Source organism: Neovison vison, chromosome 9 (assembly GCF_020171115.1).
Source record: "Neovison vison isolate M4711 chromosome 9, ASM_NN_V1, whole genome shotgun sequence".
Taxonomy (NCBI): Eukaryota; Metazoa; Chordata; class Mammalia; order Carnivora; family Mustelidae; genus Neogale; species Neogale vison.
Window position 1 is genome coordinate 57,686,197 of NC_058099.1, and position 13,895 is coordinate 57,700,091.

At 37.0% G+C, this 13,895-nt stretch overlaps 1 non-coding gene across 1 annotated transcript; it reads right to left on the minus strand.

Annotated features, from left to right (window-relative positions):
- Window positions 1–3,940: 3,940 nt before the first annotated feature.
- LOC122917832 lies at window positions 3,941–4,084 on the minus strand. The gene has a single exon (XR_006386477.1). It is a non-coding gene; the product is annotated as a U4 spliceosomal RNA (small nuclear RNA).
- Between the last annotated feature and the right edge of the window lie 9,811 nt (window positions 4,085–13,895).

The window sequence follows — 13,895 nt, forward strand, 5'->3', positions numbered from 1 at the left end:
ATTGGATATGTGTGCAATGAATGACATCATTCTCCTTCCTATTCACCAAATATAGGTCACTTTTCTTTATACACTTAGAACACAATTTTCCTCCCTAAAAAGGGACAATCCAGAGTCCCATCCAATTATTGAATGAATCCAGGTCAAAGTCCATGATCGTTAGCCATGAATACCTCTATCCCTCGGGTCCCAGTGACCTGTTTGATCTAGAAGTCTCAGTGGTCCTGCCTCTTGACCACAAAGATATTTGATTGTAGACACATACACCCACACACAATGTGTGGAGTTGTGACTGGATAACCAGAATAAATACTTCCATTTGAGAAGAGACTTTCCAGTCATTGCTCTCTAGCAATTTGGAAACCCCACATAACTAGCATTGTACAATCCTTCTATTTTAGAAATGCCAGGATTGGGGCACCTGGGTGGCTCAGTGGGTTAAGCCTCTGCCTTCGGCTCCAGTCATGATCTCAGAGTCCTGGGATCGAGTCCCACATCGGGTTCTCTGCTCGGAAGGGAGCCTGCTTCCTCCTGCCTCTCTGCCTGCCTCGTTGCCTACTTGTGATCTCTCTCTGCCAAATAAATAAATAAAACCTTTGAGGGGAAAAAAAAGTGCCAGGATTACTTTGAGTTTTGATAATCTCTGTATCTGCTCTATGGGAGGAACTGTCTTGTCCATGTTTTTGTTTTTGTTGTTTTTTGTTTTGTTTTTCAGATTTTATTTATTTATTTAAACTAGATAAAACCTCCCACCCCCCCACCCCTTCAAAACCCTCAGATTGTTTTTCAGAGTCCATAGTCTCTCATGGTTCACCTCCCCTTCCAATTTCCCTCAACTCCCTTCTCCTTTCTAACTCCCCTTGTTCTCCATGCTATTAGTTATGCTCCACAAATAAATGAAACCATATGATATGACTCTGCTTGACTTATTTCACTCAGCATAATCTCTTCCAGTCCCGTCCACGTTGCTACAAAAGTTGGGTATTCATCCTTTCTGATGGAGGCATAATACTATGTAGTGTATATGGACCACATCTTCCTTATCCATTCGTCCATTGAAGGGCATTTTGGTTCTTTCCAGTTTGGCGACCATGGTCATTGCTGCTATAAACATTGGGGTACAGATGGTCCTTCTTTTCACTACATCTGTATCTTTGGGGTAAATACCTGGTAGTGCAATTGCAGGGTCTTAGGGAAGCTCTGTTTTTAATTTCTTGAGGAATCTCCACACTGTTTTCCAAAGTGGCTGCACCATCTTGCATTCCCATCAGCAGTACAAAAGGGTTCCCCTTTCTCCACATCCCCTCCAACACATGTTGTTTCCTGTCTTGCTAATTTGGGCCATTCTAACTGGTGTAAGGTGGTATCTCAATGTGGTTTTCATTTGAATCTCCCTGATGGTTAGTGATGGTGAACATTTTTTCATGTGTCTGATAGCCATTTGTATGTCTTCATTGGAGAAGTGTCATATCTTCTGGCCACTTTTTGATGTGATTATCTATTTTGTGTGTGTTGAATTTGAGCAGTTCTTTATAGATCTTGGATATCAACCTTTTGTCTGTACTGTCATTTGCAAATATCTTCTCCCATTCTGTGGGTTGGCTCGTTGTTTTCTTGACTGTTTCCTTTGCTGTGCAGAAGCTTTTGATCTTGATGAAGTCCCAAAAGTTCATCTTTGCTTTTGTTTCCTTTGCCTTTGGAGACATATCTTGAAAGAACTTGCTGTGGCTGATATCGAAGAGGTTACTGCCTATATGCTTCTCTAGGATTCTGATGGATTTCTGTCTCATGTTGAGGTCTTTTACCCATTTTGAGTTTGTCTTTGTGTATGGTGTAAGAGAACGGTCGAGTTTCATTCTTCTACATATAGCTGTCCAGTTTTCCCAGCACCACTTACTGAAGAGACTGTCTTTTTTCCACTGTATATTTTTTCCTGTTTTGTCAAAGATTATTTGACCATAGAGTTGAGGGTCCATATCTGGGCTCTCTACTCTGTTCCACTGGTCTATGTGTCTGTTTTTATGCCAGTACCATGCTGTCTTGGTGATCACAGCTTTGTAGTAAAGCTTGAAATCAGGTAACATGATGCCCCCAGTTTTATTTTTGTTTTTCAACATTTCCTTAGTGAATCAGGGTCTCTTCTGATTCCATACAAATTTTAGAATTATTTGCTCCAGCTCTTTGAAAAATACTGGTGGAATTTTTATCCGAATGGCATTAAAAGTATAGATTGCTCTAGGCAGTATAGACATCTTAACAATGTTTATTCTTCCGATCCAAGAGCATGGAATGGTCTTCCATCTTTTTGTGTCTTCTTCAATTTCTTTCATGAGTGTTCTGTAGTTCCTTGAGTACAGATCCTTTACCTCTTTGGTTAGGTTTATTCCCAGGTATCTTGTGGTTCTTTTTCTTATCCATTTAAATCCAATGTGTGTCAGAGATTGTCTGACGATAGAAGCATGTAGGTTTCCTTCTAAAAATAACTTAAAAACTAAGCTGTTTCTCAGACTCTTAGCTATAGAGAACAAACTGATGGTTACCAGAGGGGAAATGATGCGGATTAAAGAGTGCACTTACCATTATAGAGTAATCTATAGAATTGTTGAATCACTATACCATACACCTGAAACTAGTACAATGCTCTATGTTAACTATATTGGAATTAAAATTTAGGGACTTAATTACAAACTAAGCTGTTGCATTATTAAATGTCACTATCTTCAATATAAGCGCTGTGATCATGATTAAAGTAGAAAAGATAGGAATTGGAAAGTTTTAGAACAACCCTTATACAAAGACAAAGACACCATTCTACCCACATTTCCATAGAGCCACTTATATGGCCTTACTTAACAAAATCACTGCATGTACAGATGGGAATTATTATCTTTCTATAGATGCAGAAATATGAAATGAGTTTGTTGAGCATCTTGCCAATTTTACCCCCCCACACACACACCCCTACAAAACTCTAATATCAAATTTTTAGAGGTTGGTGTGAGGATAAAAAAAATGATCAATATGTGCTGCAAAATACTGCACACATTTTACCAATTTTATTAAGCTGTGCATGGTTTTTGATAATTGATTATGCATATTCATTTCAGAAATATTGGCACATACCAGACTAATCCAGTTTTTATACAAAATTAGATAAACCACTTATATAGCCCATATAATCCTATGTCATTTGATTTTAAAGTATCCTACTTGGTAGAAATAGTCATATTTAGTATAAAGTGTATGACTCATGGATCAGTCTGATGGGCATTACTAGTCTCCAGATCAGAATTATAAGAACAATGGCTCAAATCCTCTTTTCAACTAAATCAAAATAAATATAATCTCTAATGGCTATTGTTTCTAAGAGAGTAGAAGGAATTAAAATCAAGAAGAAAAATAAAATGTCCTAGCTATCAATATGATAAAGCCATATTATTTTCATTGAATATTCATTATGCACTATTTAGTATAAAATGTACTGTGCAAGGTCAAATTATGATATAACCAATCACTGTGTAATATCTTACATGTAAACAAAACGCTATAATTATCGTGACAGGGCAAGCAAAAATAAACTAGTTTCAAGTGTTCATGTGAATAACCTGGAATCAGAAATTCTTTAGGCACAAAATTCAAGAGTGTGTATTCATTTATTCCTTATTTTTCTATTTATTCAAGAACACTGAATGAGTTCTCATGAATACTAAGCATTCTTTCAGACACAAATTTATATTGGGACATTTTCTTACAGAATACCAGAGAAAAAAGAAAGAGAATCGAGGTGTAGGGTACATTTCTTGGATCATGGATTTTTTTTTTTTAACTTTTATATTTACCATGAACAGAAGATATCCTCAGTGGAATATAAGGTAAAATCACTGAGTCAGGAGTCAGAACTCTCTTTCACACCTTGACTCCATCATTTACTAGGCCTACTACCCAGGATAAGTCACATAATCTCTCATAATTACTGGTCGGTGACTGGGTTTGAGGAGGAGGAAATAAGAACTCCTCTTTTGATTAGCAATAATCACGCCTCGGATAAACCTCATTGGCTACGATACTGCCACTGCGCAAAGCTTTTGATATCACATGGTGGTTCTAAGGACCAAATGAGACAATGTATGTAAAAGTAGTTTGAAACTAAGCTGCTATACAGTTTTAAGGTGTTATTATTGTTTCTGAAATCACTTTAATGGGTTCTATTTCAGGTATGGCTTTTTTCTCTTCTTATTATTATCATTTTGTTTTAATACTTGCACTTTAGGCCACAAGATAGCTATATTCCTTACCTTTTCTCTTTTCATTCTTTCTTTATCTCCTGGTGCATTACTCCAATAAAGATATCTTTTTCCAAAATGTAAAATTCATTTGAAATCCTGATTGAGGGAAGACAGGCAATATAATAAAAATGTATAAAAAATGTATATCTAAAGATCTGGATGAAAGATATGTGATTTGTACTACATCTTGTCATCAAAAGTACTGAACACTGGGGAATGTATAAGACATGTGCAAGAATCAATATTAAAACCATACTTACTACAGTTTAAGAGGGCAATAGTGATATTCAGCATTGCATTTTACATTTTGCTAATGGATTAGAAAGGCAACTGTCATTTTGATCTCCTTAGCAACAAAATCCACTTTATTCTGCAAAGCTGTAAATAAAAGAATGTCATAGTATTCACATACTTCTTGGGGTAGATTGAAAAGCATGCAATATGACTGAAAAAGTCATTTTTCCCTATGTTTCCTATATTCTTGCTATCATTATTTTTTTGGTAGGAAATTATAAGTTCAACTTAACTTTGTCTATAAAATTAATAATGATGATAATCATGGACTTTTCTGAGTTTTTCTATAATTGACTAGTAGATAATTACTGAATCATAATAAGAGATAACTTAAGTTGGTGTGATTGATTTCAAAATTATTCAGTAGCTGAACTTTATCATGTTAACATAAATACAACATGAATGTATATGGAAGAAATAAAAATAGAGCACCTGATAAAAATAAATATCTCCTTATGGACCCTAAGTTAAAATGTCTTTTTAAAGTTTTTAAATTATTTTTATTTATGTGGGTTTAGTGGAAACTAAGTCCTAAAGAATATATCTGAAAATCACTACCCTACGTTATATCTAATAGAAGTGTTATAGCTGATTATTTTTATTTTTGCTCATCTTTTAAAATATCTTCCTGTTATAAAAGTGCAGCAAAAGGGTGTGGCATACGTAGATACCATTATAATTTATTCTACATCTATTGATTTTTATCTATATGGCAAAGAAATTCAACTAGCAATATTTTATTGATAAAATGAAAATTATCACTCTTAATAAATATTTCTAATTTACATTGTATCTCTCAAAGCTATGATGCTGTTTCCTGATTACCTTTAATGACTCTGATACCTGTGAAAGGTTATGAAAATTGGTATGGCTCAATATAACCACCATGAGTAGGAAGTTGACATTCAAAGTTATTTTCTAGTTCATACTGGCCACCATTGTCATACTTGAAAGACAGTTCTTATATGAAGAGAGGTGAAAGGCCCAGCAGAAATGTTGTATGACTGCACTTTTGTTAACAGTTAAATGACAGGTATAGCAGTAGCAGCCACATTTAAATCAATCATACTAAATCTAACACACATTCTTCTGCGTGTGAGAGGAAAAAGTACTAAAAACCTGAGATAAAATGAAGTAAAAATATCAGATGCTTTGACTATAACACACACACACATACACACACAAGAGATAGAATGAATTATCTACAAAGGGATGATGATTTTCCTTTCTTGAATTATTCTGCCTTATTCTTTTTAGATCCCACTGATTTCAAGTCTAACAGCATCCCTCTCCTTTTCTTGGTCTGCATAGAGAAATATAACTAGTTATTACGGACCAAGCTCTGGTTCTTCTAAGTAAAGTCTTTTGTATGAACCCAAAAACTGCTGCTTCTATCTCCCTCACTTACTTTTCACTGTTCTTGTGTAAACCTCAAAGCAGTACAGTGAATTAACAACCAAAATCTGGAGACATCACCCCCATTTATCCTGCACCTTGATTGACAGGATAATTTTCAGGAAGGACTTTGCTAGTCAGCTGCAAAGGCTTAGAACCCCAGGTGGAAGCCTACTCTGCAGGCTGAGATCTACATTGACTTCAAGCCAATTACTCAACATCCCAAAGCCTGAAGTGGAAATCAAAGACATGAATAAAAATCCTTTAGGATAACTAATAAGATTAGAGACAATGTTTATAAAGTCTTTCACCTAAAAAATATAATAATCTTCCACTTAATGCCTAGCACACATGGGGCATTCAGTGAAAAATGGCTACTATTCCTTAAAACACCATACATGTACTTGAAGACCCAAGTTTTGATGAATGATACTTAAAAACTTTAAATATTTTTAGGCTTAGGAAAAGTAAAAACATCATTTTATGTTTAAGTGCCTCTAGAGCACTAGACACTTTGCAGAGCCGAATTAGAGGCTGTCCTTGACTTTCTGCTTACTGAAGTACTTGCTTTTTGCTATTGATTTCACAAGTATGGCACAAGCCCCTGGAAAGAAGAGTGTAGGTAACAATGGTTTAAAAATAAAATATAAGGTAAAATTGCTTTTGAAATTTTTGTTTATTTGGGTGTTAGCTCACAAAATAGGTCAAAGATTTATTTGTAAGACATTTTCAAACTTCTCTAAGAGAGATGGGACAATTAGAAGAGGGTAGCGTGCCTGTCCATCCATAAATTGTAGGGTGAAGACCCACCTAGTTATCAAACTACTAAATGTAGTACCAGGCATTGTTCTAAAGCTTTCATATAAAATTATTTTATTTCATTTTTATGATTCCCTGGATTTTGTTTTCCTGCATTTTTAGCATTGGGTCCTGAAGATGGTAGAAAATAATTATGTAAGGATATAATCCTAATCCTCTACTTCTTCCTTGTCAAGTATCACAAGCTGGAATTTCTAAAATTATTTTGACATTAATCCTTTTAGCACTTTCACCTAATAAGTCATCAAATCCTGTAGAAATCTTCTAGAAATCATTCTTACTATAATTGCCATTCTTCTAGTTATTTTTTTTTCTTTTCTTTCAGTGTGGCCTACCTTAAAAGCTGTCAGTCTGACTCTCCATCACAAAATCTCTCTGCCTTCAATTCTTTCCACACAGTTATTACAATTATCTCCTTAGAGAGATATGCATATGTCACTCCTCTGCTTTGAAGCCTCTACTAACTCCTTAGCTAGCTTCTGCGACTCTTCACAGTAAGAGTCTTCCTGCACCTTGAACCTCAATGCTAGCCACCCCTCACATTACCTCACTCCCCCATGCCTTAATCCAACCATATAAATAGACTCTATATGTTTTCTCCTACTATAGCGAACCTTTAACTACCCGTTATACGCAACGTCGTGTCATGTCATTACTGTTTGTTTGGACTGTTCTCAAAGTGACTTACAGACTTTCCCTGATCTAATCCTATTGTAGGTTTGATTCTTTGTCACTCCATGACTGAGATTTCTTTGTAGGAGACTTACTGGGGATGCCTTCAGCAACAATCCATGTAAGAAATAAAGAAGCATTGGTCAGAAAGGTTGAACAGTGATACAGTTGCAACAGAATCCTCCACCTATCCAGCTGGGTGATCTACAGCCAGGAAAAACATTCAAAGATGTCTTTACAGGAGGAAAGGAAAAGAGATATGATCTCTTTTCCTTTCCTCCTGTAAAGACATCTTTGAGTGGGATAATTCACTCTTACTGTGAATATTGACAATATTCAATATTATTGAATAAGGGAAAGAAGCATAACCTTGGACAAAGTGGATTTCTTTAGTTGAGATCAATTCCTGAAGAAGGATTTCATAGAGATCTATTAGCAGCCTGATAGCAAGGGAAATGAAGGCTTCAGATATAAAAGTTTTGGGTGGTATATCCCAGCACCCACTGTAGCCCCATAAAAGGATTAGTCATTCCACTGCCTGTCCCAAAATATTTGTTAGAAGCCCCTCTCCTAGCACAAGCCACTGTGCTCCAGTCTTATTTGACTCCCTTATCAGGCTTTGAGCTCTCCTGTGACTGTCTTTGTATCTTCAGGAGCCATCCAGTTTGCAGTACAGTAAATGAATACATAGAACAAAACTTGGATTCACAACAGAATTAAATAAAATCCTACACCTGGAATAACAATACCTGATTCTCTATGCTGCCTTGTAAAATGTGTATAACTTGTGCTATTGCAAAACAGGAGTTTTAATTAGCATTGCTGTTTGGTTAAATTGGCTTTCAAGGAGGTAAAGAGAGCATGCTGAGAAGAGGTGTAGTTTGTAAAGAAATCTCTGCAACGGAAAAAGCCTTTTCAGAGGCACAATGAATTACCATCAATTAGAAGTCAAAAAGAGGAAGACCTGAAAAAAACAAAAAATAAAACAAAACAAAACCAAAAGCAACAAAAAACACATATTTAAGGGAAACGGAGACCAGGGATTCTTAATTTGAAGACTGTATGGGGAAAACTGGAATAAGCTATGGACCAGAGGTTAAATAATTGAAAAAAATATTTGGAATCTACAGAGCTCATGGTTACAAATCAAACACTGTTGCAAAACCACTGCTGTGAAGGAAATAAATAGCTACTTGAGTGATTATTTTGGTAAAATGTAGTGATGTTTCAGGTAAAATATATTGATGTTTCAGTTGGTATACAGACTGTCATGCCTCCCTGCGAGGGGGAGGGATGTTAGTGGCACACCCTTCACACACTTGACAGATCGTAGGCTAACAATAAATGTTTGTTTGCCATCTCCTTCCTGTAAAGTAAAGGTTTCAGGTCAGGCTTACCATTCATTTCAAACACTTTCCAAAACCCACAAACTTATGACATTCAGGGAATCCTCTATTGGCCAAATGGTGTCTCTCTCAAGAGGCCAATGTCACATACGTGACTTAGCCTGAGACTTGAGGAAATGAAAAAAACTATCTCTTGTCTTTTCCTATCTGGGTAGATGTCTTGTTCCTTTCTTTTTGCTTCTTTCTGTCTGCACAGAGAGTATAGAGCTAATGTGGTCATTTTATAGGAACTTAATATATGAAGCTTTGCTTACTATACGTGTTACCATTCAATTCCTCAAACAGTATTCAGTATCTACATCTTGTAAAGTGGTGCCCTAAAAATAGGCTAGAAAAAGATAAATAAAACATAGGAATGTTGAAAAAGAAGATGAACCACTAGCAGTAACCGGTGGAAGTATGAAGTATATGTATGGTGGAAGTGCAATTAATGTGTCCTGAGAACAAGTAGGTGGGAGTGATTACTTTTGACCTAAGGGAGATCAGAAGGTATGGCACTTTTCAGACCTTTTAGCGTCCTAATCATTAGTTAATTGGCTCCTGCATTTAAATTTGTGTTGTTGGCTCTGGATGTGTTTCCTGGTAATTAATAAGCACTTTCCCAGTTAATTTTATATATCTTCCATCTGTGCCTCTTGGATGGAGGAAAGTTATTTTAGTATGTATATACACGAGTCTCAGGAATGCCAGTTTTGTAATGAGCAAAAGTTGATTGAAAGGAGATGGAAAAGTGTGGTGTATCTCAGTATCAAGTGTGGTTTGGAGTCAAGCAATGAGAAATATGGTGGGAAATAATGGGGAAAAGCAAGAAAAGTTGCAAGAATGATTTTGAGGAAGTTGTTGGAAAGAAAATTTATGAAAATAAGATTTAACTCAATCATGATAGAACCAGTATGTTATAGCAACTAGAACGACAGGTTCTAGGACAATGACTATCCGAGACTGTTTCAAGATGTCTGTAGCATAGCAACAGGAAAAAATGGTTAGATTTGGTGCCAAAATTCAATCTGAATTTGGTGATTGCCCCTAGAAACTGACTGCAAACTGAAGGTTAAGAGAAGCTTAGCTGACCTGAAGATAAAGTAGTTTGAAATTGAGAAGTCAAAAAACAGGTGTTTCTCAATGTTGCCGAATGACTCAGGTTACATTCAGATGTGCAAAGAAACGTAGATTCCGTACTTTTTCTATAACTACCCCACATATCTCACCGCATCCAATGGCTAGATATCAGGAAAGGAAAATGAAGCTTACTTTTATTTGCTAGTCTACAATTTTGCATCAGAAAATATCTTTCTAGGTGACTCAAGTGCATCAATCTTCTCGTATTCTCTAAGATATCATCTGGGGACATAAGAGTATAGTCATGCTTATGACATGATTTTGTGACACTGGGGAAAGTGTCAAATGTATCTTTAATATGTTGAAGTGTAGTTTACCTAAGCTTCTGTTTTGCTCAATTCTGTTGACAATAGCTGCTGATTTCTGCAACAAATGATTTTTTTTTTTCTTAGTTTCTAGGGATCCTCCAGGTTGAATTGACCTTTCTAATTTTTATTGCTTTTCCCATCTGGGCCATGGTCTAATGGTAGCATCTACTATGAAATTACCTTGCCCTTAATGATATTGCCGTCTGATCCTCTGAGTGTCAGTGACACACAGAAACAGGGAAGTGTTTGGGAATATAATAAAGGCCTTCTTTTTGCCTGACACCACTGTTCCACCTCCCATTTAAGTGAAGGTCTCCAATATTAGCTCAGGGGCACTCTGGACAAGAGTCTTTTCCCTGCATCCCAAATCATTGGCTGGGAAAATTTCACACAGAACTGGCCTCAAACTCAGCCCAAACCTTTACTCTCCAACCTCTATATATGTTGCAATTCCAGGGCTGAAAAATAAGGGCATATAGATGTTCTGATCTATACCTCTTCAGTCTCCTTGTATCTCTACTTTTTTCTTCTAAAATCTCATGAAAATAGAAGTGATGAGACAAGATGGGATTGGGAGGGAGACAAACCATAAATGACTCTTAATCTCACAAAACAAACTGAGGGTTGCTGGGGGCAGGGGGGTTGGGAGAAGGGGGTGGGGTTATGGACATTGGGGAGGGTATGTGCTTTGGTGAGTGCTGTGAAGTGTGTAAACCTGGCGATTCACAGACCTGTATCCCAGGGGATAAAAATATATATTTATAAAAAATAAAAAAAAAATTATAAATAAATAAATAAATAAATAGAAGTGATGAGATTTTCATTTCTTTCTTTTATTTTTTCCCAATTTATTTATTTTCAGAAAAACAGTATTCATTATTTTTTCACCACACCCAGTGCTCCATGCAAGCTGTGCCCTCTATAATACCCACCACCTGGTACCCCAACCTCCCACCCCCCCGCCACTTCAAACCCCTCAGACTGTTTTTCAGAGTCCATAGTCTCTCATGGTTCACCTCCCCTTCCAATTTACCCAAATTCCCTACTACTCTCTAACGCCCCTTGTCCTCCATGCTATTGGTTATGCTCCACAAATGAGTGAAACCATATGATAATTGACTCTCTCTGCTTGACTGATTTCACTCAGCATAATCTCTTCCAGTCCCGTCCATGTTGCTACAAAAGTTGGATATTCGTCCTTTCTGATGGAGGCATAATACTCCATAGTGTATATGGACCACATCTTCCTTATCCATTCATCCGTTGAAGGGCATCTTGGTTCTTTCCATAGTTTGGCGACTGTGGCCATTGCTGCTATAAACATTGGGGTACAGATGGCCCTTCTTTTCACGACATCTGTATCTTTGGGGTAAATACCCAGGAGTGCAATTGCAGGGTCGTAGGGAAGCTCTATTTTTAATTTCTTGAGGAATCTCCACACTGTTCTCCAAAGAGGCTGCACCAACTTGCATTCCCACCAACAGTGTAAGAGGGTTCCCCTTTCTCCACATCCTCTCCAACACATGTTGTTTCCTGTTTTGTTAATTTTGGCCATTCTAACTGGTGTAAGGTGATATCTCAATGTGGTTTTAATTTGAATCTCCCTGAGGGCTAATGATGATGAGCATTCTTTCATGTGTCTGATAGCCATTTGTATTTCTTGATTGGAGAAGTGTCTGTTCATATCTTCTGCCCATTTTTTGATGTGTTTGTCTGTTTCGTGTGGGTTGAGTTTGAGGAGTTCATTATAGATCCTGGATATCAACCTTTTGTCTGTACTGTCATTTGCAAATATCTTCTCCCATTCCGTGGGTTGCCTCTTTGTTTTTTTGACTGTTTCCTTTGCTGTGCAGAAGCTTTTGATTTTGATGAAGTCCCAGAAGTCTATTTTCACTTTTGTTTCCTTTGCCTTTGGAGACGTATCTTGAAAGAAGTTGCTGTGGCTGATATCGAAGAGATTACTGCCTATGTTCTCCTCTAAGATTCTGATAGATTCCTGTCTCACGTTGAGGTCTTTTATCCATTTTGAGTTGATCTTTGTGTACGGTGTAAGAGAATGGTCGAGTTTCATTCTTCTACATATAGCTGTCCAGTTTTCCCAGCACCATTTATTGAAGAGACTGTCTTTTTTCCACTGTATATTTTTTCCTGTTTTGTCGAAGATTAATTGACCATAGAGTTGAGGGTCCATATCAGGGCTCTCTACTCTGTTCCACTGGTCTATGTGTCTGTTTTTATGCCAGTACCATGCTGTCTTGGTGATCACAGCTTTGTAATAAAGCTTGAAATCAGGTAAGGTGATGCCGCCAGCTTTATTTTTGTTTTTCAACGTTTCCTTAGCGATTCGGGGTCTCTTCTGATTCCATACAAATTTTTGGATTATTTGCTCCAGCTCTTTGAAGAATACCGGTGGAATTTTGATCGGAATGGCATTAAAAGTATAGATTGCTCTAGGCAGTATAGACATTTTAACGATGTTTATTCTTCCGATCCAAGAGCATGGAATGGTCTTCCATCTTTTTGTGTCTTCTTCAATTTCTTTCATGAGTGTTCTATAGTTCCTCAAGTATAGATCCTTTACCTCTTTAGTTAGGTTTATTCCCAGGTATCTTATGGTTCTTGGTGCTATAGTAAATGGAATCGATTCTCTAATTTCCCTTTCTGTATTTTCCTTGTTAGTGTATAAGAAAGCCACTGATTTCTGCACATTGACTTTGTATCCTGCCACGCTGCTGAATTGCTGTATGAGTTCTAGTAGTTTGGGGGTGGAGTCTTTTGGGTTTTCCATATAAAGAATCATGTCATCTGCGAAGAGAGAGAGTTTGACTTCTTCATTACCAATTTGGATACCTTTTATTTCTCTCTGTTGTCTGATTGCTGTTGCTAGGACTTCTAATACTATGTTGAACAAGAGTGGTGAAAGTGGGCATCCTTGTCTTGTTCCTGATCTCAACGGGAAGGCTGCAAGCTTTTTCCCATTGAGGATGATATTTGCTGTGGGTCTTTCATAGATAGATTTGATGAGGTTCAGGAATGTTCCCTCTATCCCTATACTTTGAAGCGTTTTAATCAGGAACGGATGTTGGATTTTGTCAAATGCTTTTTCTGCATCAATTGAGAGGACCATGTGGTTCTTCTCTCTTCTCCTATTAATTTGTTGTATCACATTGATTGATTTACGAATGTTGAACCATCCTTGTAGCCCAGGGATGAATCCCACCTGATCATGGTGGATAATCTTTTTAATGTGTTGTTGGATCCTGTTGGCTAGGATCTTGTTGAGAATCTTAGCATCCATATTCATCAGTGATATTGGTCTGAAATTCTCCTTTTTGGTATGGTCCTTGCCTGGTTTGGGGATCAGGGTAATGCTGGCTTCATAGAAAGAGTCTGGAAGTTTTCCTTCTGCTTCAATTTTTTGAAACAGCTTCAGGAGAATAGGTGTTATTTCTTCTTGGAAGGTTTGGTAGAATTCCCCAGGGAATCCGTCAGGTCCTGGGCTCTTGTTTTTTGGGAGATTTTTGATCACTGCTTCAATCTCGTTATTAGATATCGGTCTATTCAGGTTGTTGATTTCTTCCTGGTTCAATTTTGGT